The sequence below is a fragment of the Herpailurus yagouaroundi genome, unplaced genomic scaffold (genome assembly GCF_014898765.1).
Source record: "Herpailurus yagouaroundi ecotype Mexico unplaced genomic scaffold, PumYag 195, whole genome shotgun sequence".
Lineage (NCBI taxonomy): Eukaryota > Metazoa > Chordata > Mammalia > Carnivora > Felidae > Herpailurus > Herpailurus yagouaroundi.
In genome coordinates this window covers 19,053,412-19,080,370 of record NW_024412426.1, presented here as the reverse complement: position 1 = coordinate 19,080,370, position 26,959 = coordinate 19,053,412, and the positions used below count along the sequence as shown (strand labels likewise).

Below are 26,959 nucleotides of genomic sequence, written 5' to 3'. Positions count from 1 at the left end.
TAATTCAAAATCACAGGCATATAATTCCGTGAAGAATGTTTGCTGGGTCTGCTCATATTTATTTGTAATTCCAAAGATACCAGTCCCTTATTTTTCCTTCCTTACTCTCCACACTCCCCCTTTCTCTCTCTCTCTCTCTCTTTCCTTCATACAGGTTTTGATTCACTTTATTTTTCTCATATAAAACTCTGTGGTAGCCACAGTTAGAGCCTGGTGTGGGTCTCTAAGATGTCAGTAAATTCCTGATAGGGAAACTTGCTGAACACAGTCTCTTTCCAAAGGTGAGGGGTGAGACAGCTGAAGGTCTTGGAAATGGCATCAACAGTTGCAACAGGTGGCAGTGCAGCCCCTGGCCAAGGTGTAGAGTCATCAGTAGCTTCTTGGGCACAGGGGCTGGGATGATGTCTCTGGGGCAACGATATGGTGCACCTGTGCAGAGAGAATAGCAGCCAGTCATCTTGTGAGGGACAGTGTGGGGCTGGCTGATATTGCTTCCCCTCTAGTAGCTTCAGAGCACAGAGATGATGGATAGTTTGGTCAGGATCATGGCCCCACTGGATGGCAGTGGCTACTCCTTGGAGCACTAAACACCCAGACTGACCTGTCCATTGTAATCTCTGATGGCAACAAATGCCTGGAACCTGGTCCACTGGCCAGGATGAGTCTGCTTTTGTACAGGCACAGTCTTCAAAATTTCATCAATGATGAGGGGAAAAAAATGATCTCAGATTCCGTGATGGGCAAGGAGAAGAGATAGACCTACTCCAGGGACTTGATTTTCTTGTACTTGACTAGGCAGTCCAGCGTGGTGACAGGGATCTACTTTTCTTTCTTTCTTTTTTTCCTTTCTATAATTTATTTATTTTTTATAATTTGCATCCAAGTTAGCACATGGTGCAACAATGATTTCAGGAGTAGATTCCTTAATGCCCCTTACCCATTTAGCCCCCCCCCACACAACCCCTCCATTAACCCTCTGTTTGTTCTCCATATTTAAGAGTCTCTTATGTTTTGTCCCCATCCTTGTTTTTATATTATGCTTCCCTTCCCTTATGTTCATCTGTTTTGTATCTGAAAGTCCTCATATGAGTGAAGTCATGTGATATTTGTTTTAGTCTCTGACTAACTTCGCTTAGCATAATACCCTCTAGTTCCATCCATGTAGCTGCAAATGGCAAGATTTAATTATTTTTGATTGCTGAGTAATACTCCATTGTATATATACCACATCTTCTTTATCCATTCATCCATCGATGGATATTTGGGCTCTTTCCATACTTTGGCTATTGTTGATAGTGCTGCTATAAACTTTGGGGTGCATGTGTCCCTTCAAAACAGCATACCTGTATCCCTTGGATAAATACCTAGTAGTGCAATTGCTGGGTCATAGGGTAGTTCTATTTTTATCTCTTTGAGGAACCTCCATACTGTTTTCCAGAGTGGCTGCACCAGTTTGCATTCCCACCAGTAGTGCAAAAGAGGTCCTCTTTCTCTGCATCCTTGCCAACATCTGTTGTTGCCTGAGCTGTTAATGTTAGCCATTCTGACAGACGTGAGGTGGTATCTCATTGTGGTTTTGATTTGTATTTCCCTGATGATGAGTGATGTGGAGCATTTTTTCATGTGTCATTTGGCCATCTGGATGTCTTCTTTGGAGAAGTGTCTATTCATGTCTTTTGCACATTTCTTCACTCAATTATCTGTTTTTGGGTGTTGAGTTTGATAAGTTCTTTATAGATTTTTGGATACTAACCCTTTACCTGATATGTCATTTGCAAATATCTTCTCCCATTCTGTTGGTTGCCTTTTAGTTTTGCTGATTGTTTCCCTCACTGTGCAGAAGCTTTTTATTTTGATGAGGTCCCAGTAGTTCATTTTTGCTTTTGTTTCCCTTGCCTCTGGACACGTGTTGAATAAGAAGTTGCTGCAGCCAAGGTCAAAGAGGTTTTTGCCTGCTTTCTCCTCGAGGATTTTGATGGCTTCCTGTCTTACATTTAGGTCTTTCATCCATTTTGGTTTTTTTTTGTGTGTGTATGGTGTAAGAAAGTGGTCCAGTTTCATTTTTCTGCATGTTGCTGTCCAGTTTTCCCAACACCATTTGCTAAAGAGACTGTCTTTATTCCATTGGATATTCTTTCCTGCTTCATCAAAGATGAATCGGCCATATGTTTGTGGGTCCATTTCTGTATTCTCTATTCTATTCCATTCCACTCATTCCATGAGTGTCTGTTTTTGTGCCAGTATCATCCTGTCTTGATGATTACAGCTTTGTAATACATTCTGAAGTCCAGAATTGTGATGCCTCCAGTTTGGGTTTTCTTTTTTAGGATTGCTTTGGCTATTCAGGTTCTTTTGTGGTTCCATACAAATTTCAGGATTGTTTGTTCTAGCTCTGAGAAGAATGCTGGTGTTATTTTGAGAGGTATTGCGTTGAATATGTATATTACTTTGGGTAGTATTGACATTTTAACAATATTTGTTCTTCCTATCTATGACCATGGAATGTTTTTCCTTTTGTCTTCTTCAATTTCTTTCATAAGCTTTCTAGAGTTTTCAGTGTATAGATTTTTCACCTCTTTGCCTTGACTTATTCCTAGGTATTTTATAGGTTTTGGTACAATTGTAAATGGGATTGATTCCTTGATTTCTCTTTCTGTTGCTTCATTATTGGTGTATAGGAATGCAACTCATTTCTGTGCATTGACTTTATATCCTGTGACTTTGCTGAATTCATGGATCAGTTCTAGCAGTTTTTGGTGGAATCTTTTGGGTTTTCCATATAGGGTATCATGTCATCTGTGAAGAGTGAAAGTTTGACCTCCTCCTGGACAATTTGGATGCCTTTTATTTCTTTATGTTGTCTGATGGCTGAGGCTAAGACTTCCAATACTATGTTGAATAACAGTGGCAAGAGTGGACATCCGACAGGGATCCACTCCTTGTCTTTGACCTTACTTCCTGGAGCTCCTGGCCTCTGACAAAGCTGCCTGGCCTTCCATTCTAGGGCCCTCCCACAGAAGCTCCGTCAGCCGCCATTTGCTGTTTTCTCAGAGAAGTTTCGTACTCTTTCTTAAACGGCTAATATTGTGGTATGATTGTTGCTGTGTACCCAGGCAAGCATTTTATACAGTCATACCTCAGAGATATTGCAGGTTCAGTTCTAGATCACCACAATAAAGCAAATATCATAATAAAGTGAGTCGAATGAATTTTTTTGGTTTCCCAATGCATTAGCATTGCGCAATGGCATTATGTCTTTTTCTTAAAATGTAAATACCTTAACTAAAAAAAAATAGTACCTTACAAGAAGCAATCTCCAGTACAATTTAACACTTTCTTGCTTGTGAGCAGGCAAGCGTGCCTCCCGATGGGGATGAGACCAAAGCTGTCTTATCTCTAGGCTGTCTCAGCTTAATGGCAGAGCCTGGCCAAGGTTGGAGGCCTGGGACCAATCCTTCATCCCACCTCAGGAACGGGGTTGGGGGATTTCCTGCCTGTCATGACCGTCTCTGGATTTTAAGTGTGTTAACAGTGTCCTCAATTGTCTCCCATATTGATGACATGAATGAAACCTTTTAAAATGATGGGGTGCCTGGGTGGCTCAGTCAGTTAAATGTCTGACATTGGCTCAGGTCATGATCTCATGGTTTGGGAGTTTAAGTCCCCTATCAGGGTCTACACTGACAGCTTACAGCCTGGAGCCTGCTTCAGATCCTGTGTCTCCCTCCCTCTCTCCGTCCCTCCCCTGCTTGTGCTCTCTCTCTCTCTCTCTCAAGAAGTAAATAAATAAACACTGAAAAATTTTTAAAATGTTAATATTGGGGTGCCTGGGTGACTCAGTCAGTTGAGCATCTGACTCTTGATTTTGGATCAAGTCCTGATCCCAAAGTTGTGGGATTGAGCTTCATGCTGAGTGTGGAAATGCTTATGATTCTCTCTCTCTCTCCTGCCGCCCCTCTGCCCCACTCCCCCGCTCACACACACTCTCTCTCATTCTCTCAAAAAAAAAAAAAAAAGTTAATATTAAGTAAATAAATAAATCTTAGCCTAAAAATACTTTATTGCTTAAAAATGCTAACCATCATCTGAGCTTTCAGAGAGTCATAATCTTTTTACTGGTGGTGGGTCTCACCTCATGCTGATGGCTGCTAACTGATCAGGGTGGTGGCTGCTGAAGGCTGGGGCAGCAGTGGTGATTTCTTCAAATAAGACAACAATAAAGGTTGCTGCATTGATTGACTCTTCCTTTCATGAAAAATTTCTCTGTAGCATGTGATGCAGTTTGATAGCATAAAATTTCTTTTAAAATTGGGTCATTCGGTCCTGTCGTTTTATCAACTAAGTTTATGTCATTCTAAATCCTTTGTTGTCATTTCAACAATCTTCACGGCATCTTCACCAGGAGTAGATTCCAACTCAAGAAACCACTTTCTTTGTTCATCTGTAAGAAGCAAATTCTCATCAGTTCAAGTTTTATCATGAGATTCCAGCAATTTAGTCCCATCTTCAGACTCCACTTCTCATTCTAGTTCTCTTGCCATTTTCACCACATCTGCAGTTATTTCCTCCACTGAAGTCTTGAATCCTTCAAAGTCATCCATGAGGATTATAATCAGCTACTTCCAAACTTCCATTGACATTGATATTTTGACCTCTTCCCATGAATCACAAATGTTCTTTTTTTTCTTTTAAATTTATTCATTTTGAGCGAGAGATAGAGAGAGACAGAGAGAGAGAGAGACAGAGCATGTGAGCAGGGGAGGAGCAGAGAGAGAGAGAATCCCAAGCAGGCTCCACACTGCCAGTGCAAAGCCTGATGTGGGGCTTGAATCCATGAACCATGAGATCATGACCTGAGCCAAAATCAAGAGTCAAATGCTTAACTGACCGAGCCACACAGATGCCCCTGAATCACAAATATTCTTTTTTTAATTTTTTTTTTACATTTTTTTATTTTTGAGAAACAGAGTGAGACAAAGCGTGAATGGGGGAGGGACAGAGAGAGAAGGAGACACAGAATACGAAGCAGGCTCTGCTTCTCCAGGCTCTGAGAAAGCAGTCAGCACAGAGCCTGATGCAGGGCTCAAACCCACAAACTGTGAGATCATGACCTGAGCTGAAGTCGGACACTCAACTGACTGAGCCACCCAGGCGTCCCAAATCACAAATATTCTTAATGGCCTCTAGAATGGTGAATCTTTTCCAGAAGATTTTCAACTGACTTTGCCCAGATTCATCAGAGGAATCACTATCCATGGAAGCTCTAGCTTTGTGAAATGTATTTCTTAAGTAAGAAAATTTGAAAGTTGAAATTATTCTTTGATCCATGAGCTACAGGGTGGATATTGTATTAGAAGTCATGAAAACATTAATCTTCATTAAAGCTCAATGGCGTCTTCAAATGAGCAGTAATATTTTGAAAGAAATCTGTTTCACTGAACAGTAGTTCTCAACAGTGGGCTTAAAATATTCAGTAAACCATGCTGTAAGCAGATGTGTGGGCATCCAGTCTTTATTATTCCATTTCCAAAGCACAGGCAAAGTAGATTTCACACAATTCTTAAGGGCTGTAGGATTTTCAGAATGTTAAATGAGCATTGGCTTCAAGTTAAAGTCACCAGCTGCATTAACACTAACAAGAGTCAGCCTGTCCTTTGAAGTTTGAAGCCAGGCATTGACTTGTCCTACATGGCATTTTCTTAGAATATAAGAATTTCTTTCTTTTTTTAATGTTTATTTGTGAGAGAGTGCAAGTGGAGGAGGGGCAGACAGAGGGGACAGAAGATCCCAAGCAGGCTCCGTGCTGACAGCAGCATGCCCGATGTGGGGCTCGAACTCACGAACCGTGAGATCATGACCTGAGCCGAAGCTGGATGCTCAACTGACTGAGCCACCCAGGTGTCCCAAGGATTTCTAGAATATAGGAATACAAATGTATTTTCTTAGAATCGTTCTCTTGTGTATTGTGGCACCTTCATTAATCATCATAGGAAGATCTTCTGCAGAACCTGCTGCAGCTTCTACATTAGCACCTGCTGCTTCGCCTGCTGCAGTTAGGAGATGGCTTCTTTCCTTAAGCCTCATGAATCTCTGCTGGCTTCAATCTTTTCTTTTTCCGGTTTCTCACTTCTCTCAGCCTTCATAGAACTGGAGAGACATAGTGCTTGTCTCTGGATTAGGCTTTGACTTAAGGGAATGTTGTGGCTGGTTTCATCTTCTAGCCAGACCACTAAAACTTTCTCCATATCAGCAACAGGCTGTTTTGCTTTCTTACCGTTTTTGTGTTCACTACAGTAACACTTTTGATTTCCTTCAAGAACTTTTCCTTTGCATTCACAACTTGGCTAACTGTTTGGCTCATGTGGCCTGGCTTTTAGCCTGTCTGGGCTTTCAACATGCCTTCCTCACTAAACTTAATCATTTCTAGCTTCTGACTTAAAGTGAGAGACATGTGACTCTTTCTTTCGCTTGGACACTTGCTGCTGTAGGGTGATTAATTGGACTAATTTCAATATTGTTGTGTCTCAGAGAAGAGGGAGGCCTGAGGGGGTAAAGAGAGATGGGGGTGGGGCAGGTGGCTGGTGAAGTAGTTAGAATACACACAATATTTATTGATTAGGTTGGCAGTCTTATAGGGGCGTGGTTCATGGCACCCCAAAACAATTATTATAGTAACATCAAAGATCACAGATCACCTTAACAAATATAACAATAATGAAAAAGTTTGAAATATTTCAAGAATTATCAAAACATGATACAGAGACATGAAGAGAACAAACACCGTTGGGAAGATGTCACCAATAGACTGGCTCGATGTCGAGTTGCCACAATTTGTATAGAACCCTTCAATTTGTGTAAAACACAATATGCATGAAGTTCAATAAAACGAAGCACAAGACAATGAGGTGTATCTATATGTGTGAAGCACCTCATAATTTCTTTGATAAGATGAAGAAACTTCCATGGCATTTTATCCATTCAGACTTTTTGACCTCAGGTAACCTTGATATTGATAAGGTTACTCAGAGGCCCAGTGACGCTTATGTTTTTAAGTAGCTTGGAAAAAAGCTGCTAGGCCAGGCTGTTGGAGATGCAAAAATGAAACCCAGACCGGCAGGGGCAGGGGGCGACAACCACCACTACTATCAATTACTGTAGCAGTAATTGTAGCAGTAAGACATTCCTCATGTCTAGACATTGTGTTGAAAAGTTTTATGTTCGTTATGTCAAGTCTTTACAATCCTAGAAGATTGGCATTATTAGCAGTATCTTGCAAAATAAGGCACTGACGTTTCTAAAGGTGAAGCAACTCACCCCAAATAAAACAGACTAAATAGCAGAGCTAAGATTTGAAGCCAGTTCTGTTCATTCCAATGTACTCACTCTACATTATGACAGTGCTGACTCTCTTGGCCATCCCCAAGCGGACTGAAGATTTGTCTCAGTTAATAAGATAAAAAGCTAGTCCTGAGCCTGTTTGCCCTCAGATGCATTTCTTGCCTTCTCTGATCTTCTATTACAGGCAGGACTGGCCTTCTTGTGTCAGCTGGCTTCCTGGTGTGTGTGGCTAATAGGAGGAGTTTAGGGAGCAGCAAGAAAACGAAGCCAGGTCACTTCTCACCAAACCCCCTGCCACCTGTTTTGTGTGGCATCTTGGGCATCAGCCATTTCCTTCCTTCTTTCAGCTGCAGCCAAGCAGGCTTTCACCAGGTAGGTCTTTCCTCCCTTTCTCCCTTTAGCCTAGTGGCATCCTACCGTGGGTAATCTAAAGCAAGAGTCTTGGGTATGGAAATAGGTAGATGTGTTTGTTCCTCTTGGCTCTGTCACCGTGGCCACCACTAACTGGACCAGGGGAGTGGCTCTAACTCGAGAACAGCCCACTATCGGCTAGAGGGCTCCCTGTGAAGGAAACGGGAGCAAGAGTTTTGCCATCAGGTCCTTAGCAACAACCTGTCTGGTGTTTCATCTATAGATTTTAGGGGGTCAGTTAGTTGGTAGGAGCAAAGGCAGAAAGCAAAAGTTGTTCTGAGTTGTTCTGAGAGAAGTTGTTCAGCAAAGTTGTTCTGAGAGAAACAAAGACAGAGAGAAAATACATTATGTCAATTGCAGAAGACTCAGGAAAGATCAGCAAGCTCTTGTTATCGGGGTGGAGGGATGCTTTATCTGTGCTGGACCCTGAAGAAACTTCTGGAAGAAACTGCCTTCCAGTTTCTATACTGTAGAACCAGGACACCAGTGTACTATCCAGTTCAACTATACTCAGGTTCCCATCATTCCTGTGTGACCCAGTCGGTGACTATGTCACTTCCTGCTTTCCTGGTTGGCTGAAACTTGTGGCTGAGATTTCTGCTTCTGCTCTCTTTTTAAAAATTTCCCTGGGTATCTTTCCAATAAACCGTTCACTTCCTGACATAACCTGGGTGTATTTATATTTTTGTACAACCAATTTAACCACCTAAAACAGTTTTATATTTCTTCATGTTTATATTTATAGATCATGTTTATACTTCTTCCATCTTATCTACATTGCAACTCCATAAGCTAGGCAGGGCAGAGATTTTTATCACTTAAAAAAAAAAATTCAAGCTGCAGATTAGCTAAATAGTTTGCCCAAGATCACTGGGCTAAGTGACAGAACCAGGCATTCTTATCCAAAGATGCCATGTTCCCTGTGAACACACAAGCACACACCATCACCAATGATTTGTTTAGCAGGAAAATAGATGTTCAGACGTACTAGACATCAGACGTTCACTATTGGGTATCCACGTGTCCTTCGACTTACGTGGACAACTTACATCACTAGGCATCTTTATGATAATATCTCTCCTATTTGTAGAAGAAAGATCAAGTTGAGTCATAATAGGCAAATATTCTGCAATCAAAAACCAGATTTGCTAAATGCAGGGCATACAGAGATGTACAAAACAAAACAAAACAAAACCACACACACACAAAACAAAAAACAAACAAACAAAAAAAACCATCCCTGTGGGAATCTCCAGCCCAAAGGGAAAGAGATACAAATAGCAATAAATAACAATGCAGCACAAAGGCAACAAGCCCAGGCAAAGCACAGTCCAGGTCAGATGAAGGTTTGATGAATTCTGCGGGGTGGGTGACAGAGAAGACTTTCTGAAAAATGTAACAATCGCCCAGAGTTTAGAAAGTTGAACTGGAATATCAGTATTTAATGGTAAAAGGGAAAGGACGCTACAAAGGGATTACAAAGGATAGTCAGAATAGAAAAAGAGAATGCGGAGAGGTGATGGCCCAAACGTGAAGGGCGATGGTTTCAAGAAAGGATAGATGAACACCATAAAAGACCCCAGAAGTATCTGTTAAGTCACATATTACCAGTAACAGGCTCAATGGGCCTGGCAAGTAGGAAGTTCTTGGCAACTTTATCCAGGGCAATTTCCCAGGGAGGGTGGGGTGGCAATTAAGCCAGATTTCAGTGGGATCCAGAGTAAAAGGGAGGTAAAATAATAGAGGTATCAAATGTTTCAAGGGTCCCAGAGATGGGGTGCCTGGGTGGCTCAGCAGAGTTAAGCGTCTGACTCTTGATTTCAGCTCAAGTCACGATCTCATAGTTGTGGCACTGAGCCCCGTGTCAGGCTATGTGCTGACAGCATGCTTGGGATCCCCTTTCTCCCTCCCCCTTTCTCTCTCTCTCAATAAACAAACAAACAAACAAACAAACTTAAGGGGGAAAAAAAAAAGAATCCCAGAGATGAACGAAATCGCACCAGACTTTTCTAAAGTTAAAGGAGGGTTAGAGAACATAAATGGCATGGGGACTGAATGGACTTTGGGAGAAGAATATCTAAAAAACTAACCTAAATCAGAGAATCTTTGATTACTATAATTTTCTGGTATGCTTTCTGTTTAGTAGATATAGGAATATAATTGGCCTATTTTCTCTTCCCTCTTCCCCATTTTCAAATTAGTACACATGTACTATGTGGACCACTTCCTATGTCCTTCTTAGTGCACGCTATGGAGAGTTTAATTCCTACCCACAAGTGTGACCAGTGACCATTTGATACATGGTTAGGTATAGAAAGAGTGGACTCCGAATTCAGACCGTCTTGATCTGGATCCTGTCTCCACTTTGTATCTACATGGTCTCCTACAAAGTAGTTAATCCTTTGTTTGTAATACCTGCTTTACAGCACAGTGGGGAGCTTTGACTGAGTTACAACATGTAAAATGCTTAGAACACTTAGAACAGTGCCTGGCACATACAAAGTCACGTACATGATAGCTGCTATTATTAGTAGTATTAACTGTGGAAATAATAAAACAGAATGTTTGAGATTGGAGTTATGCTGGAAAACCCAGGACTTGTGGAGTGTGTGTGTGTGTGTGTGTGTGTGAATGATAGATGCCCCATTCAAACTAGTTTTACTAAAAGGGTAAATGTATTGGCTCATGTTAACTGTGTTAGATTGTTCATGCAGGGAGAGATTTGTCCTCGCTGCATCTCTAGGGACCATCTGCCCCTCGTTGTCTGAAGGAAGCATTCTCTTCTGTAGCAGAAAGGGGAGAGAGGAGGAGGCTGTTGTCCCAGGGCTACATTCTTACAATACACAATGCAAAGGAAGAGAGGCTCCCCACTCGCACCTACATCCTCAGCACAACGTTCAGGGAAGTCCAGGAGAGGAAGGGACTGGCCTAATCCATGGCATGTGCCCACCCTTGTGGTGGGGCAAATGGGGGCCTTAATTAATAATTCCAAGACCACATGGAACCAGAAGTAGTGGCTAAGTAGACTAATCTATGCTATAGTACCTTTTAAAATCACGTGCTCACCACACTTTGCCTTTTAGGTAAGCTGTACTAAAACTCATTTTTATTCATTTATTTTAATTTTTTATCTTCATTTATTTATTTTATTTGAAGTTTTTTTTTAATTTTTTTTTCAACATTTATTTATTTTTGGGACAGAGAGAGACAGAGCATGAACGGGGGAGGGGCAGAGAGAGAGGGAGACACAGAATCGGAAACAGGCTCCAGGCTCTGAGCCATCAGCCCAGAGCCTGACGCGGGGCTCGAACTCACGGACCGCGAGATCGTGACCTGAGCTGAAGTCGGACACTTAACCGACTGCGCCACCCAGGTGCCCCTAATTTTTTTTTTTTAATGTTTATTTATTTTGGGGACAGAGAGAGACAGAACATGAATGGGGGAGGAGCAGAGAGAGAGGGAGACAGAGAATCGGAAACAGGCTCCAGGCTCTGAGCCATCAGCCCAGAGCCTGACGCGGGGCTCGAACTCATGGACCGCGAGATCGTGACCTGAGCTGAAGTCAGACACTTAACCGACTGAGCCACCCAGGCGCCCCTAAAGTTTTTTTAAAATTTTATTTATTTATTTTGAGAGAGACAGAGACAGTGTGAGTAGGGAAGGGCAGAGAAGGAGAGAATCCCAAGCAGGCTCCGCACTGTCAGTACAGAGTCTGATGCGGGCCTCGAACTCAGGTGAGATGATGGCCTGAGCTGAATGAAGAGTCCTACGCTTAACTGAGCCACTCAGGTGCCCCTAACATTTATTTATTTTTGAGAGAGAGAGAGAGAGAGAGAGAGAAGGGGCGTGAGCAGGGCTAGGGGCAGAGAGAGAGAGAGGGAAACATAGAATCTGAAGCAGGCTCCAGGTCCCAAGCCGCCAGTGCGCCCACAAACTGTAAGAGCGTGACCTGAGCAGAAGTCGGATGCCCAACCGACTGAGCCATCCAGATGCCCCTGAAACTCATTTTTAGTTAATTCGATAAATGACAACAATAAAAGTAACACTTGCAACTAATACTCGCTGATTGCTTACTATGCGTCAGGCTTTGTTCTAAATGTACTGACATTTAATTCTTACAAAGGACATACAGATAGTTATTTTCAACATCACCATCACTGTCATTATCTCCACTTTACAAATGAGGAAATGGAGGAAAGGGAAAGGTTACGTTGCTTGTCCTGAGGTCATTCAAGAAAAAGTGCTAGAGCTGGGAACTGAGTCCTGATAGTTGGCTCCAGAACCTGGCTGGCAGGCTGTGCCACCAAAGAGGAGAAGGGAAAAAACAGCCCGGTGTGCTCTGATATGAGAAAACGTATTTCCAAATATACTTAGTGGAGATTTTGGAATCAAACCAAAAGATCCATTTGGTTTTGAACTTTTATAAGATGTTGAAGACTCAGAAATGTTTGTTGAAGGCTGAAGTAGCTTTTTAAAAAATTCCATCAGTGTTTTAAATCATCCAAAGAATATATTGGATACAATGTATTTCAATCTCCTAGGAGAATGTCCACAAAAACAAAAAACAAAAACAAAAACAAAAACACACGTTTTGCACATTCTTGGGTATCAACTGAGAGCCCACTTGTATCACAAACAACTTCATCTACTGAAGGCTTGAAGACAATCTCTTTGTAGAGCTAGCTGAGAGAAAGCATTGAGTAGACTTTTTGTTAAGTTAGAAGCTTTGGTTTGTAAGGAGATCATGGAGCATTTCTGGAGATTCTCCGGCACCTCTGGACACCTTTCTTTCCTCAGGGTTCTGGGATTCTTCCTGTATTCCTTTCTTCTTCACAGTTGCTACCACCCATGTATGTTTTTCCTCACAAAGCTATCTTAGAAACTACGGGACGCCTGGGTAGCTCAGTTGGTTAAGTGTCCGGCTTTGGCTCAGGTCATGATCTCACGGTTTGTGGGTTTGAGCCCCGCGTCAGGCTCTGTGCTGACAGCTCAGAGCCTGGAGCCTGCTTGGGATTCTGTGTCTCCCTGTCTCTCTGCCCTTCCCCCACTCATGCTCTGTCTCTGTCTCTCTCTCTCTCTCTCAAAAATACTAATAATAAAAAAAAGAAAAGAAACTGCCTCTTCAGCTTTCTCTAGCCATCTTTAATGACCTCAGGAATGGAAGGCCAGAGGCCCCCCCCCCCTTTTTTTTTAAGGAATTACTGTTAATTGCTAAGAGGAAACAAACTTGTGACTAAAAAAAAAACTGACCAAAAAAATGGAGAAGTAACAAATGTTCACAAAATGTCAACAAGTTCTTTAAGTTATTCCTCAGATTTTACCAAAATGAGTCTGTAGACTGGGGTTAAACTCATTTTATCAGAGTTTATGCTTTTTGCATAATCATTATTTATTGAGCACTTACATTCTGGGCACTGCTTAAAGTATTTTATGTATATTAGTTCTTCATGACATCCTTATGAGATAACTTATAACTTATCATCTTATTTCATATAAGGAAATGTAGGCACAGACTGGTTGGTTACTTGCTCAAAGTGACTTATTAAATAAGAGTCATTCAAACTGAGGTTGCCTGGCTCTAAAGTCTACTTTTTTTTTTTTAATGTTTTTAATGTTTATTTTTGAGAGAGAGAGAGAGAGACAGAGCACAAGCAGAGGAGGGGCAGAGAGAGAGGGAGACACAGAATCCAAAGCAGGCTCCAGGTTCTGAGCTGTCAGCCCAGAGCCCAATATGGGGCTCGAACCCATGCACCATGAGATCATGACCTGAGCCGAAGCTGGACACTTAACCGAATGAGCCACCCAGGTGCCCTTGAAGTTCATTTTCTTGATCATTGCATTGTGTGGGTCCTCTGGTGTAGCACAAATCAGGACAGATAGTTTGATAAGCAGAAGAGTAAAACAGTCCAGGGGACTAAGTAGAAATACAGTTTAGAGGGCTCTGGTAGGCCCTCTTTGTCAGAATACTTGACAGGATCAGAAGTGCCCAGTGACTGGTCCTCTGCTGTTTTTATAAATTGTATTTTCTCAATTATCCAAAGATGATGAATGTCTGTCTTAAAAGACGATTTACACCTACCAAACAAGGACACTAATGTAACAGCCATAATGTCAAGTGATGTACGTTCCTTTCCAGTGGCTGGAAACTCTCACCTCCTGTCTGGGACTCACTTTTCCTGGTATCTGGGAAACTGGCAAACCAGAAAGTTTATTAGTAAGAGTAGAACTGTGGCAGGAGAAGTAACAAATTGGAGGGATAATATTTCTTTAGGCTCAGGACATAGCCAATTGAAAGATTTTTTTTTTGTCTCCCATGTCGGAGGATACAGCCTGATGGCTCTTTTTCCCAGACCTGATATCTTCTCCACAGGTCAGGGATTCGATGGGCATGTCTAATATTTGTCTTGGTAGCTTTTTGGATGTCTGAAAATAAAAATCTTATCCACCGTCATGCATTAGAGGGGGAATTCTCATTGAGTTCTGACTCCGTGCTCTTCTGAGGATCCCACCATCTGGTTTAAAAGGGAGATGACAGCAGACCACAGTCAAGGTCAGCCATCAGAAAAACATTTATTGTGCGTCTTGTAAGTGCTTCACTCTCTCTTGCTAAATGTGTATCAAGAACAGTCCTTGCCCTCACTGTGTAGGTAAGAACAACAAACAGGAAAATCCGTGATGCAAACAAAGTCTAGGTGCCCAGATGCCCAAAAGGTCAAAAGAGAGAAAGATGACTCAAAGCTGGTATAGTCAGGGAAGGCTTTAAAATTATTCAAAAAATTTAATGGGTTAAATGTAGATTGGTTGAGGGAAGGGATAGGACATCTCAGTGGCATAAAGATCATGAAGGTGGGGTAACTTTCAAGGAGAATGATGTCACTGAATAGAGAGTTACTGCAGGTTAGATAGAGGGGAGCCTGATGATCTCAGACCTTCAAAGGCAGCGACAGAGCTTGGGTATGATGAGTGTGGTATACAGGGTAAGTGTTCAAGGAGGCCAGCCAGGTGGCTATTGTGGTAATCTGCATCTGAGATGCTGAGGGATCAAACCTCAGGCAGGTGGGAATGGACGGGAGGAACTGACCTTAGGAGGTATTATTAGGCCTTTATTTTCAGATGGAGTGAAATAGAAGGACGGGTTAAAAATAACTCTCAGAATTCTCCTGTGTCCACTGATATTTATGTTTAACCAGTTTTTCTTCCCACATTCCCTTCGCTTTCTTTGAGCTCTCTTCCCCCAACCGCATGTAAAACTATGAGGAGTAACATAAGATCAAATATTTCTGATAAACTCTTTTTGGCCAGTTTGTCAATGTTTATCTCAATGGGAAAAGGATTTCAAGAATCAAGGCTGCCTTCTTTGGAACATTAAGCATGTGCTTTTCCCCCTTTTTTCTTCTGTTTCTTTGTTTCTTTCTTCTTCCCTTTTTGATAGGATGTGTAGGTATCCAAAAGAAAAACGTTTCATCTCCTTAGTCTACAGCAGAATTATTGACTACTACCTTCTTTTGTCGGTTACACGTTTACTTGAAGATCTCTTGAGTTTCATATAGACCTCCGCACACTGTGTGATTCTTCTGCAAACACTAATAAAAATAACCTGAAGTTAATACTCCATCTTTCATTCAGAAGGATCCCAACATTCTTTACAATGTGTACCGATGTTATTATTTTAATGTAGGCACACTACATTTCCTTAGTGCCTTTCATCTGAGGATCATAAGGAGCACAGCACACATTAATTAATTCTTACAACGACCTTCTGAACTATAATTTGTATGTGTCGCTGGTAGATGAATCACCTGAAGGACCAGCAAAACACAGCCTTTGCAGGGAAGCCTTTGTAGGCTTGGCACAACTTATGTGTAAACAACCCAGTCAAATAGTTCAGAGCGGGCCAGGCAGCACCATTTTTTCTTTAACTAAAACCACCAATGGAGTTTCACTAAGAGAATAATTATCCAAATAATGACTGATCTAGGTTTCCACAAGCAACACTGGGACCTTTGCAACAAACAGTACCAGAAAAAGAAGGAAGTATAGTCTATTAATAGCTACACCCTCAATCTTGTTGTCACTCCCAGGACAAGTGCTTCAGCAACAAAGCAGTTCTTGTCATTAATTGAAGCTTTGATTTAGTATCAACGCAGAGAAAGTGTGCCACTGGCTGACTCATCAACACTTTGCTTCCTACCTAGATTTCCCTAGAGTGTCTTTTCTTCAGGTATGTAGCAGGCCAAGGCCTATTTAGCTAAAGAGAGATTAAATGTTCATTATTATCATGTGGGATACTTTTTAGAATAAAACAGAAACAAAAATAGAATTTATAGGGGCGCCTGGGTGACTCAGTTGGTTAAGCATCTGACTTCGGCTCAGGTCATGATCTCATGGTTTGTGAGTTCGAGCCCCAAGCCAGGCTCTATGCTGATGGCTCGGAATCTGGAGGCTGCTTCGAATTCTGTGTCTCCCTCTCTCTGCCACCCCCCCTCCCCCGCTTGCACTCTGTCTCTCTCTCTCAAAAATAATTAGATGTTAAAAAAAATAGCATTTATAATGGAAAATATTCACAAGATAATGGACTCTTTCTTTTCTAGGTTGACTTACCAAATAATCAAGGATATATATACCAACAAATGCGTTGCTCAGGGGAACTGATTTTATACCTTTTCCTGTATTGAAAGCTCACCTTTATGCTAGATTTTTAGTACAGAAATTTTCAAATATATTCAAAAGTAGACAGAATGATATAAAGACCCCATGTACTATCACTTAACTCTGTGATCACCTTGGTTCTTCTTACATATTATGGCCAAGAAGTAAACACTTTGCAGAAAGTCCCAGTACCTTGGTTTGGCAACAGCACAGTTATCTCAAAGAGCCTCATGGAATCCCGAAAGCCTAATTTTAATTCCTTTTAAATGAGTTTATGAAATACATGTACATGTACATGTCATAAGGCAAAGTTATGGGAAGATGAGAAAACTATGTCACAAAATCAAACAATAGAATTGCTAAACCCTAAGTAACAATATTACCTGCCATTTATTAAGTCAAGTGCCAGATGCTTTAGTAGGCATTTATCCCAAATGCTGACCTCTTCTTTAATTTTACTAATGATACCATATGGTAAGATTAGTGTCCCTGTTTTAAAAGTGTGGAAACTGAGGCCTGGAGAAGTTAAGTAAGTGACTCACAGTCATTGCTAGTAAGCAGCAGGATTAATGAGTGTCATTACCTGATTCCAAAGTGTATGCTTTGTTTAGTGCTGGTGGTATAGTGGTGAGCACGGCTGCCTTCCAAAGCCTATGGTTTGTTTTATAAACTGTAGTCAAAGGATCTACTGGAACTTAACTCAACAGACATATGTTACTGATGTTAGGAAGGGAAGGAAAATGGTAAACATCCAATGTGATGGGAACATGGAAAAACCCCCACAAGAATTGTTGAAGTTTTAGCAGCAAAGCTAAGTCAATAGAATTAATCCAGTCTACCTTGCATTTGCTCCATTTAAAAGTAGCCTAGAATTCTCGGGGCATCTGGGTGGCTCAGTTGGTTGAGCGTTCAACTTCGGCTCAGGTCATGGGCTCATGGCTTGTGAGTTCAAGCCTCATGTCAGGCTCTGTGCTGACAGCTCCCAGGCTGGAGCCTGCTTTGGATTCTGTCTCCATCTCTATCTACCCCTCCCCTGCTCGCACTCTGTCTCTCTCAAAATTAAATAAACATTAAAAAAATAAGTAAGTAAAAGTAGCCTAGAATTCTTCACATGACCAAATAAATAAATAAAACATTTGCTCAGCAATACAATAATATAAAAGAGTCATAATTGTATGGTAAGGCATAATTTAACATTGCCCACTATCATAATGCCAAGTTAAATCAGAAGTCATACTAAATAAATCAGCACTAAAATATTCTCTAAATTCATTATTAGCTCATGCCATTTAAGTGCAGTGCATTAAAACTAGAACTTTATTGGTTCAGTCATCCTGACCTTTTCTAACAAACTGTCAAGGTGACAAAAAGCAAGTGGGATTTTGTTTGGCATATTTTTTTAACCAAGTTAGATTATAATTGTAACTATGTACTAATAAGAATTGCATAGTTATCTGACAATTTCTATAACAGCGAGACAGAACATCTTCTACTTCATACATTCTCGTAACATTCTTTACTTCATGTTTGACTTCCTAAGCAAAATTACAAGATTGGTTATTTTGCAAAAATGTCTAGTTTTCACTAATTTTGCCAAATAATTCTTTTTTTTTTTTTAATTCTCAAGTTAGTTAACATACAGTATAGTCTTGGCTTCAAGAGTAGACTTCTGTGGGGCACCTGGGTGGCTCAGTCGGTTGAGCGTCAGACTTCGGCTCAGGTCATGATCTCACAGTCTGTGGGTTCGAGCCCCATGTCGGGCTCTGTGCTGACAGCTCAGAGCCTGGAGCCTGTTTTGGATTCTGTGTCTCCCTCTTTCTCTGACCCTCCCGTGTTCATGCTCTGCCTCAAAAATAAATAAACGTTAAAAAAAATTAAAAAAAAAAGAGTAGAATTCTGTGATTCATCACTTACATATAATAGCCAGTTCTCATCCCCAACAAATGCCCTCCTTAATGTCCATCACCCATTTTCCCCACCCCAGTCGGCCCTCAGTCTGTTCTCTGTACTTAAGAGTCTCTTATGGTTTGCCTCCCTCTTTGTTTTTATCTTATTTTTCCTACTCTTCCCCTGTGTTCGTCTGTTAAATTTCTCAAATTCCACATATGAGTGAAATCATGTGATATTTGTCTTTGTCTGACTTATTTCACATAGCATAGTACCCTCCAGTTCCATCCGCATTGTTGCAAATGACAAGATTTCATTCTTTTTAATTGCCAAGTGGTATTCTCTTGTGTGTGTGTGTGTGTGTGTGTGTGTGTGTGTGTGTGTGTGTGTATAATTTTTTTTAATGTTAATTTATTTTTGAGAGAGACAGAGCATGAGTGGGGGGGTCAGAGAGAGAGAGGGAGACACAGAATCCTAAGCAGGCTATAGGCTCTGAGCTATCAGCACAGAGACTGACATGGGGCTAGAACCCACCAACCATGAAATCATGACCTGAGCTGAAGCTGGATACTTAACTGACTGAGCCACCCAGGCGCCCCTATATGTAATATATACTATATGTATATATACCCTTGTGTATATATATATATATATATATATATATATATACCCTTGTGTGTACGTATGTGTGTATATATATATATATATATATGAATATATAATATATACCACATCTTCTTAATCTATTCATCAGTTGAAGGACATTTGGGCTTTTTCCATAATTTGGCTATTGTTGATAGCACTGCTATAAACATTGGGGTGCATGTGCCCCTTCAAATCAGCACTCCTGTGGCTTTTTTTTTTTTTTTTGAATAAAGGACCTGGGACCATTTTGTACTCGGTTTCTATTGCTCAGTACCTTCTTTTATTTTTTATTTTTTAAATGTTTATTTATTTATTTTGAGAGAGACAGCATGTGCACATGAGTGGAGGAAAGGCAGAGAGAGAGAGAGAGAGAGAGAGAGAGAGAGAGACTCCCAAATCCCAAGAAGGCTCTGTAGTGTCAGTGCAGAGCCTGACACGGGGCTTGATCTCACGAACTGTGAGATCATGACCTGAGCCAAAATCAAGAGTCAGATGCTCAACCGACTGAGCCACCCAGGTGCCCCAGGACTTTGTAAAAATATATATATTTTATTAGAAACAATTGTTTTATTTTAACTTGCATCTATCTTGCTTCATTAAAAAATGCAAAGTATTTATTACATACACACAATTTTTAAAAAAATCAAGGAGCACTAAATAAGTTATAAAGACAAACAGCAGTTTCTTATCTCACCCCTTTAGACTTCCTCCCAAGTGATTGTCTCAGAAAAAAATTCTTTTTAATTTTCTCCTTTAAATAATTTTAGCTGTTTCTTTGTATGTAGCCATGACTTCCTGGCATGGTAGATGATAACAAAGTGACACATATTGGTTGGGTACCTTACTGTATGCCAGACTCTGCTCTATGTTTTGGGGATGCCAGAGGTGACAAAACAGACAAATCCCTGACTTCTTGGAATTTACTATCAAGTAGATTAAATCCTTTTTATAATCCCTCCACCCACTCCCCACATTTCCAATATAATTATCATAATTTTTAGTTCCACTGATCTATGTTTATATTACACCTATATACATATTAATCATTTCAGTACTCCAAACTACCATGATTATATTTCTTATTTTTGCACTTCTTGAGTACTTTTTTTTTTAAACATTTATTTATTTCTGAGAGACAGAGAGAGACAGAGCACTAGTGGGGGAGGGGCAGAGAGAGAGAGGGAGACACAGAACCCGAAGCAGGCTCCAGGCTCTGAGCTGTCAGCACAGAGCCCGACGCGGGCTCGAACCCACAGACTGTGAGATCATGACCTGAGCCGAAGTTGGGTGCTTAACTGACTGAGCCACCCGGCGCCCCTTGAATACTTTTGTTTTTTAAATGTCTATTTACTTTTTAGAGAGAGAGAGAGAGAGTACAAGCAGGGGAGAAGCAGAGAGAGGAGGGCAGAGGATCTGAAGTGGACTCTGCACTGACAGCAGCGAGCCTGACGTGGGACTCAAATTCACAAACCGTGAGATCATGATCTGAGCCAAAGTTGGTCATTCAACCGACTGAACCACCCAGGTGCCCCAAGAGGATCTCAGGCAGGCTCCATGCTGTCAGTGCAGAGCCCAACGAGGGGCTCAACCTCACCAACCATGAAATCTTGACCTCAGGGGAGATCAAGAGTCAGATTCTTAACTGACTAAGACACCCAGGAGCCCCTTGAATACTTTTAAAATAAAATAAAAATAAAAATAATAGGACTTTAAAATTGCTATAACGCCTCAAACAGATGCACAGTGCACCTATCATCGGTTTTCTCCCAGTGCTCATATATAACAGGAAAGCAACCAGTTCTCTCATTTGAAGCCTCTGTCTTGTTTCAATCTATGTTGATTGTTCTGCAGGCCTGCTTCTTTGGCCATTGCATTACACTGTTTCCTGGATTCCATGCCCTCCTCTGTCTCGACCTATGTCCCTTTTCTGTTGTAGTACATCCTTAGTCAAATCTAGAGGACACACAAGAAATTAACTTCTGGGTCCTTAATACATGAAAATCAGTCGATCAATTAAACAGCACCCAACAACTTATAAGGACAAATAGTTGTTTCTTGTCCCACCCCTTCAGACTACCTCCCAATGATTGCCTTAGAAAATTACCTTTATCTTTAATCTATCTTCTGGATTGAAAGGAATTTTTCCTTCAGAATTCCGAGAGCATTGCTTCATTATCTTCTACCTTTCAGTGCTGATAACAGAACTATGATGTCGTTCTCTTTACTGTTCCTTTGAATAGGACCCATCTTTTCCTCTCTAGAAGCTTTTAAAATCTTCTCTTTATCTCTGGTGTTTACAGTTTCACAACGACAAAACTTGGTATGAATATTTCTTCATTCCTCAGAGTACCTGGATTTTTTCTACTTGTAGACTCCTGTCATTTGGGTCTGGGGAATTTTATAGGATTATTCCTGTGATAGTTTACTCCTCTCTAACTACTCCCTCTGGCAGGAATTCTACAACTTGGATTTTGGCCTTTCTGCATCGATCCTTTCATTTCTTTTATTTTCTCTTTTCTATCTTTCTCTGCTTTGTGGGAGATTTCCAACTCTTTCTCAGCCCTTCTAAATATGTTACTATTTTGGCTATTATATTTGTAATATATAGGATAACTTTCATGTTCTCTATTTTTTTAAATAAAATTCTGTTTTGTTTTGAATGGTTGTCATATAACCTCTTCTCTGAAAGTTTTGTAGTTTAAAAAGAGTTTACTTTTCACTACATTGTCTCTGTCTTCTCTGGGTCCCTTTGCTCTATTTACTTAGTTTAGAATGATTAGACAAGAGTCAGTTATTTCATGGGGGGGTCACAGGATTCCCCCCCCCCCCCACCGGGGGGCTATTCAGTTTCTGTTCTGCAGAGTCAATTTCTATTACTTTATTTGATTTCAGTTTTTCAAAAACTTGTTAAAACTTTTTTTTTATTTGCTGTTGTTTCTTCTCCCATTCTCTTAATTTTAGGGGGAGTCCTAGAGAGGAGAGGAGCTATATCCATATGATCAATCTGCCTTTTTAGCCAGAATCTACTGGAAAAACGTAAAAGCTCTCAAAAAGACAGTTTTTGGATGACTCTTGATGATTGTCACCAACAGAGATAACAAGATTTCCAGAAGCAATCTTTAAATCTCACTTTCAAGTTTTCTGTGTCAGCCCATTAGCTCAGTTGGGCAGAACATGGCAAAATAATGCCAAGGTCATGAGTCTGATCTTCATGAAGGTCAATCAGCCTTACTTAATTTCATGAGCTTCATCATCTCCCCCAACACAAAGTCAAGAATGTTCTTTTGGATAGCCACAAAATGGGCAAGGAATAATCTAGCTTTCATTTTCTGCTACTGTTAAGACTCTGCGTTCTAGGGTATTTCTGCAACATGCTTCTACAGGAACTTAAAAGGGAAAAAAAAGAGAGAGAGAGAGAAGAAAAAAAAAAACATTGGCAAATTAAAGGGAAATGGTGGGAAAAAAGAATACAGACAGTATCACTATAAATCAGTTCACTTCTCCTAGGGAGAAATCAACTGATATGTTTTCCAGTGTTTCCCCAGAAGCAGAGTTTAGACGGCAATTTGTGGACAAAGACTAATCGAGGGCTACTCTCTGTGACCACATTGTAAGGGAGTGAGGGCAGCGGTGGGGGGGGGGGGGTCGATTTTTGATGAAGCCACACCAGAGGCCTCAGCTGATCTCACAAAAAGCTCTGGAGCCGAAAGTCCTTTCAGAGTTGTCCTGCCTTGAGACCATGGGACCAGATTTGTAACTTCACATTGACCTGTTATTGGATGAGGACTACCCAGGAAGGGAGCATGAACTTCTGCAGAAGTTCCAGCTATCAGCTGACAGCAATTTCCAGAGAGTTTTGGTTTTGAAGTTGTGAGTCAGCGGTTAGTATCCAGGCAGATGGTAGAATTCACTATACCATACAGAGTACTGTCCTCTTGAAAGTTCAAGAGCTAAAATATTGGTTCTATTTTCCATGTCTCCTAGATCCTTATGAGAAGAGGAGAATGAGCAGTACACAGCAGAAGTGCAACTGTATTTGAACTGAGAAGGAACAAAGGATCTGTTTAGTCCATAACCCAGATAATTAGCTTCCAAGAAACAAAATTAGTGGAATAAACTCTCGGGGCGTTGAGTATTTTATTTCACATTACTTTTGCATTTTGTGCATTTTGAGTATATTTACTATGGTTAACAATCATCCTTGGGTTTTATTTTATTGTTTACTTTTAAATTTTTTAATGTTTTATGTTTGAGAGAGACACAGTGGGAATGGCGGAGGGGCACAGAGGGGGACACAGAATCCAAACCAGGCTCCAGGCTCTGAGCTGTCAGCACAGAGCCCGACATGGGACTCAAGCTCACAAGCCACGAGATCATGACCTGAGCCCAAGTCAGATGCTTAACCAACTGAACCACCCAAGAGCCCCTCTTATGTTTTAAACATGAAGCCAACGTTGCCATGTTTAGGTTTATGGGGTTAAATTAGGGCAAATTTCAAAGACAATAGTTCCAGGAAAAAGAAAAACACTCAGAATGTATTTTAACTTCAGTGAACAGAGCACAAAAAAGTAATAGTCAAAAATTCTCATTAGTTTTCACTCTTTATGGAGGAAGAGGAAATTAGTGACTTAATTATATTAAAATAGCTAAGTCTTTAAGCATATATAGAGAAAAACTTTTTTATTAGTACATTGCTTTAATATATACAGCAGGATAGGGGCTTCTGGGTGTCTCAGTGGGTTAAGCATCCCACTCCCACTCAGGTCATGATCTCTCGGTCAGTGAGTTTGAGCTCTGGGTGGGGCTCTGTGTTAACAGCTCAGAGCCCGGAGCCTGCTTCATGTTCTGTGTCTCCCTCTCTTTCTGTCCCTCCCCTGCTCATGTTCTGTCTCTCTCCCAGAATAAAATTTAAAAAAATAATAAATAGATATGCATATATATACAGTAGGATGTATAGTACTCCCCATACTTTATGCTCTAAAATTGTGTTTTGTTGTCAGTAGAAATATATTTAATGGTTTCAAAAAAAAAAAAAAAAAACAAACAACTGAGGAAAATAGGATATCTGCCAAAGAACTCTCATCTCCAGCCTTCCTCTTACTCTATCTCTCTCACTCTTGCCCTCTTCCTAGGCTATTGCTTATACATGTTATTTTATCCCTAATAATTGCATTTTAGTTCTTGGAAAAGGTAGAGTAATTTGATAACATCTCTTGAAGCATTTTGTCAAAAAGTCAGAAATTTAGTTTTTTCTAAGCAAGCATATGTCAAAACCATTCAAGGCAAATAGCTAAATGAAACAATAGTTTGAAACTTTAATTCTGTTGTCTCAAGCTTCAAGCCTGTGGAAAACAGAAGGTGAAGGAAGAAAGGGCACCCTCACAGCCTAAAAATCTTTTTCTCCTTGTTGTTGGGAAACTGAAGAAAATTAGTCAACTAACCCAAAACTTTAAAAGAGGGAGGGAGCAAATTTTTGTCAAGTGGTGAATTAATGAGTTGGGTATGGCAAGACGCAGAGACCAGTGGTGGCTGAGTCACGTGGAGGGAACAGCTGAGCTTGGATTCCAACCAGCAGCTGAATTCAGTGTCATGTGGTCATTGGGAACAAAGGCAGTTCATTTCTCTGTGTCATAATCAAGGCTAGGGAGCTGGTTTTAACATCATCTCAGAGAATTTTCAAGAAACTACGGAGGTTAAGCTCATTTAGTTGGATTCTGTTTCAGATGCTCAATGGTTCCTGCCTTTGTGTCAGCAAGGGCTCTGTCACCCACAAAATCTTAGAGCTATAAAATTCTAAATGCACTCTAGGATGGACAATGAAAAGTAAGTTGTCCTCCCTGCTCTGTCCTTCAGACTTCTCATTCCCTTCCCAGAGGCATTGTTTCCAGTTTCTGATATATTTGCCTCTAAGGTATTCTAAAGTGTCAATTTAAAAAATCTACACTTTGCTTTTTATTTTTCCTGCCACCACTACTTGTCACTTAGAATCACTATAATAACCTTGAAAATGAATTTAGTCTTATGAGTTTATAGTAAACCTTAACAGCTCTTGGTGATTAATCACTATTTCTTAAAAAAATATTTTAACATTTATTTATTTTTGAGAGACAGAGAGCGAATGGAGGAGGGGCAGAGAGAGAGGGAGACACAGAATTTGAGGCAGGCTGTAGGCACTGAGCTGTCAGCACAGAGCCTGACCCAGGGCTCAAACCCATGAACCATGAAATCATGACCTGAGTGGAAGGTGTAACTGACTGAGCCACCCAGGTGCCCCAATTTCGACTTGTTTTTAAAGTGATCCTAAACAGGGGTGCCTGGGTGGTTCAGTCAGTTATGCATCTGATGTTGGCTCAGGCCATGATCCCACGATTCATGGGTTTGAGCCCTGAGTCACCCCTGGAGCCTGCTTCAGATTCTGTGTCTCCTTCTCTCCCTCTGCTGCTTGCTCTATCTCTCTCTCTCAAAAATAAATAAACATTAAAGAAAATAAAAGTGAATCACAACAAATGTATATGTCCTTAAATTTCCGCTGGGACAGATTTCTATAGTTTTCAGGGGTTATATGTTGAAATTTCTTTGGGGGCTAGGCAGGAAATCAAAATATGTAACAAGACTGGGAGAAGCCAGCAGGGAGTTATAGGTAGTGTACGACCTGAAATGCCTAGTCTAAAGGTATTTCAATGACCAAGAATGTTATGTTATGTACCTAGTACAACTGAACTATATAGCTCTGTGATCCTTCATTATACACTCTACTCTTCTTAAAAATCATGAATATACTTACCCATCAGCAGCCTTCTATACCTAGCCCATTTTCCTAATTCCTTAATAATTATAGAGAGCAGCTCAATAATTTCAGAATCCTGATAGATAATTTGGTTGGGTCCCAAGTATGGAAATGTTATTTTTATTTCATAAGACAGAATCACAGAATGCTTAAGGACACAGACTCTGAAGCTGAGAGACCTGGGTTTGAGCTTTGGCTTGTACATTAGCCAGATATGGCAAGTTCCCTATCCCTTTGGAAACTTAGGTTCTAATTTATCTATAAAATGGGAATAATAATAGTTGTTTTGAAGATTCTATTAGATAAGGTGGATTAAGTGCCTAGCACAGTGCTTCAAGGCACACCTACTTGGCACTCAAAAATAATCTCAATTATCATTACTTCAAAGACCTTGATACAAACTTTACACTTCTTTGGGCTGGAATTCCCTCTTAACGAACTTTTTCAGACTTGTTTTAATCCAAAGGCCATTTCTGATAAAAGGTAGAAGCAAGATATTAATTGATTCATTCAATGATAAATATTTATTGAGTAATTTCACACGACAGGTACAATTCTCAACAGAATATTGAAGATGAATTTCCTCTTCTCGGGGAGTTTGCCTTGGAGTGAGGGAGATGGACAGCAAACAAACAAATTAATTAGTATAGGATACAATTTCAGGTACTGACAGGTGCTCGGATATAAAGGGAAGCAGAGCAAGAGCCTAGAGTGTGAAGATGGTGGCATTAGAATGTTGGTAGAATATTGATAAATCACAACTGATGGACACTTGGTTGACACAAAGGCAGAAACAGTGAATTGCATTGCCACTGGACTCAAGAAGTAGGGTGGTTCCTTTTTCTTCACACCCTTCTTAGCATTTTGTCACAAGGCTTAGTTTATTTTGGTTCCACCCTTTCTGATAACTTCATGTTGGATCCAATCTCTCACATTTGCTCTCTACTATAGACCCTACTTTTTGTCTTTTGTATTTTTTTGTTAGGAATTAAGATTACAATATGTTGTACACCTGAAACTAATAATGTTATATGTCAATTACGTCTCAAAAAAAACCCCACAAAAAAAAAACAGCCATAATAGAGGAACAGAAGAACACCACCACCACCAACAACAAAAAAAATTAAAAAAAAAATCGAGATCTTCAGAGCACTTCCTGAGTAACCACAGTGACTTCTTTGGGTTCTGCTTGGTGTTAGTCATCACCAGAGACGTGTGCAAATGCTTCCCCTAATACTTTGC

The 26,959-nt window shown here is 40.6% G+C and overlaps 1 pseudogene; it reads right to left on the bottom strand.

Annotated features, from left to right (window-relative positions):
• Nucleotides 1-203: 203 nt before the first annotated feature.
• LOC121011676 (40S ribosomal protein S2-like) lies at nt 204-6,084 on the bottom strand (annotated as a pseudogene).
• Between the last annotated feature and the right edge of the window lie 20,875 nt (nt 6,085-26,959).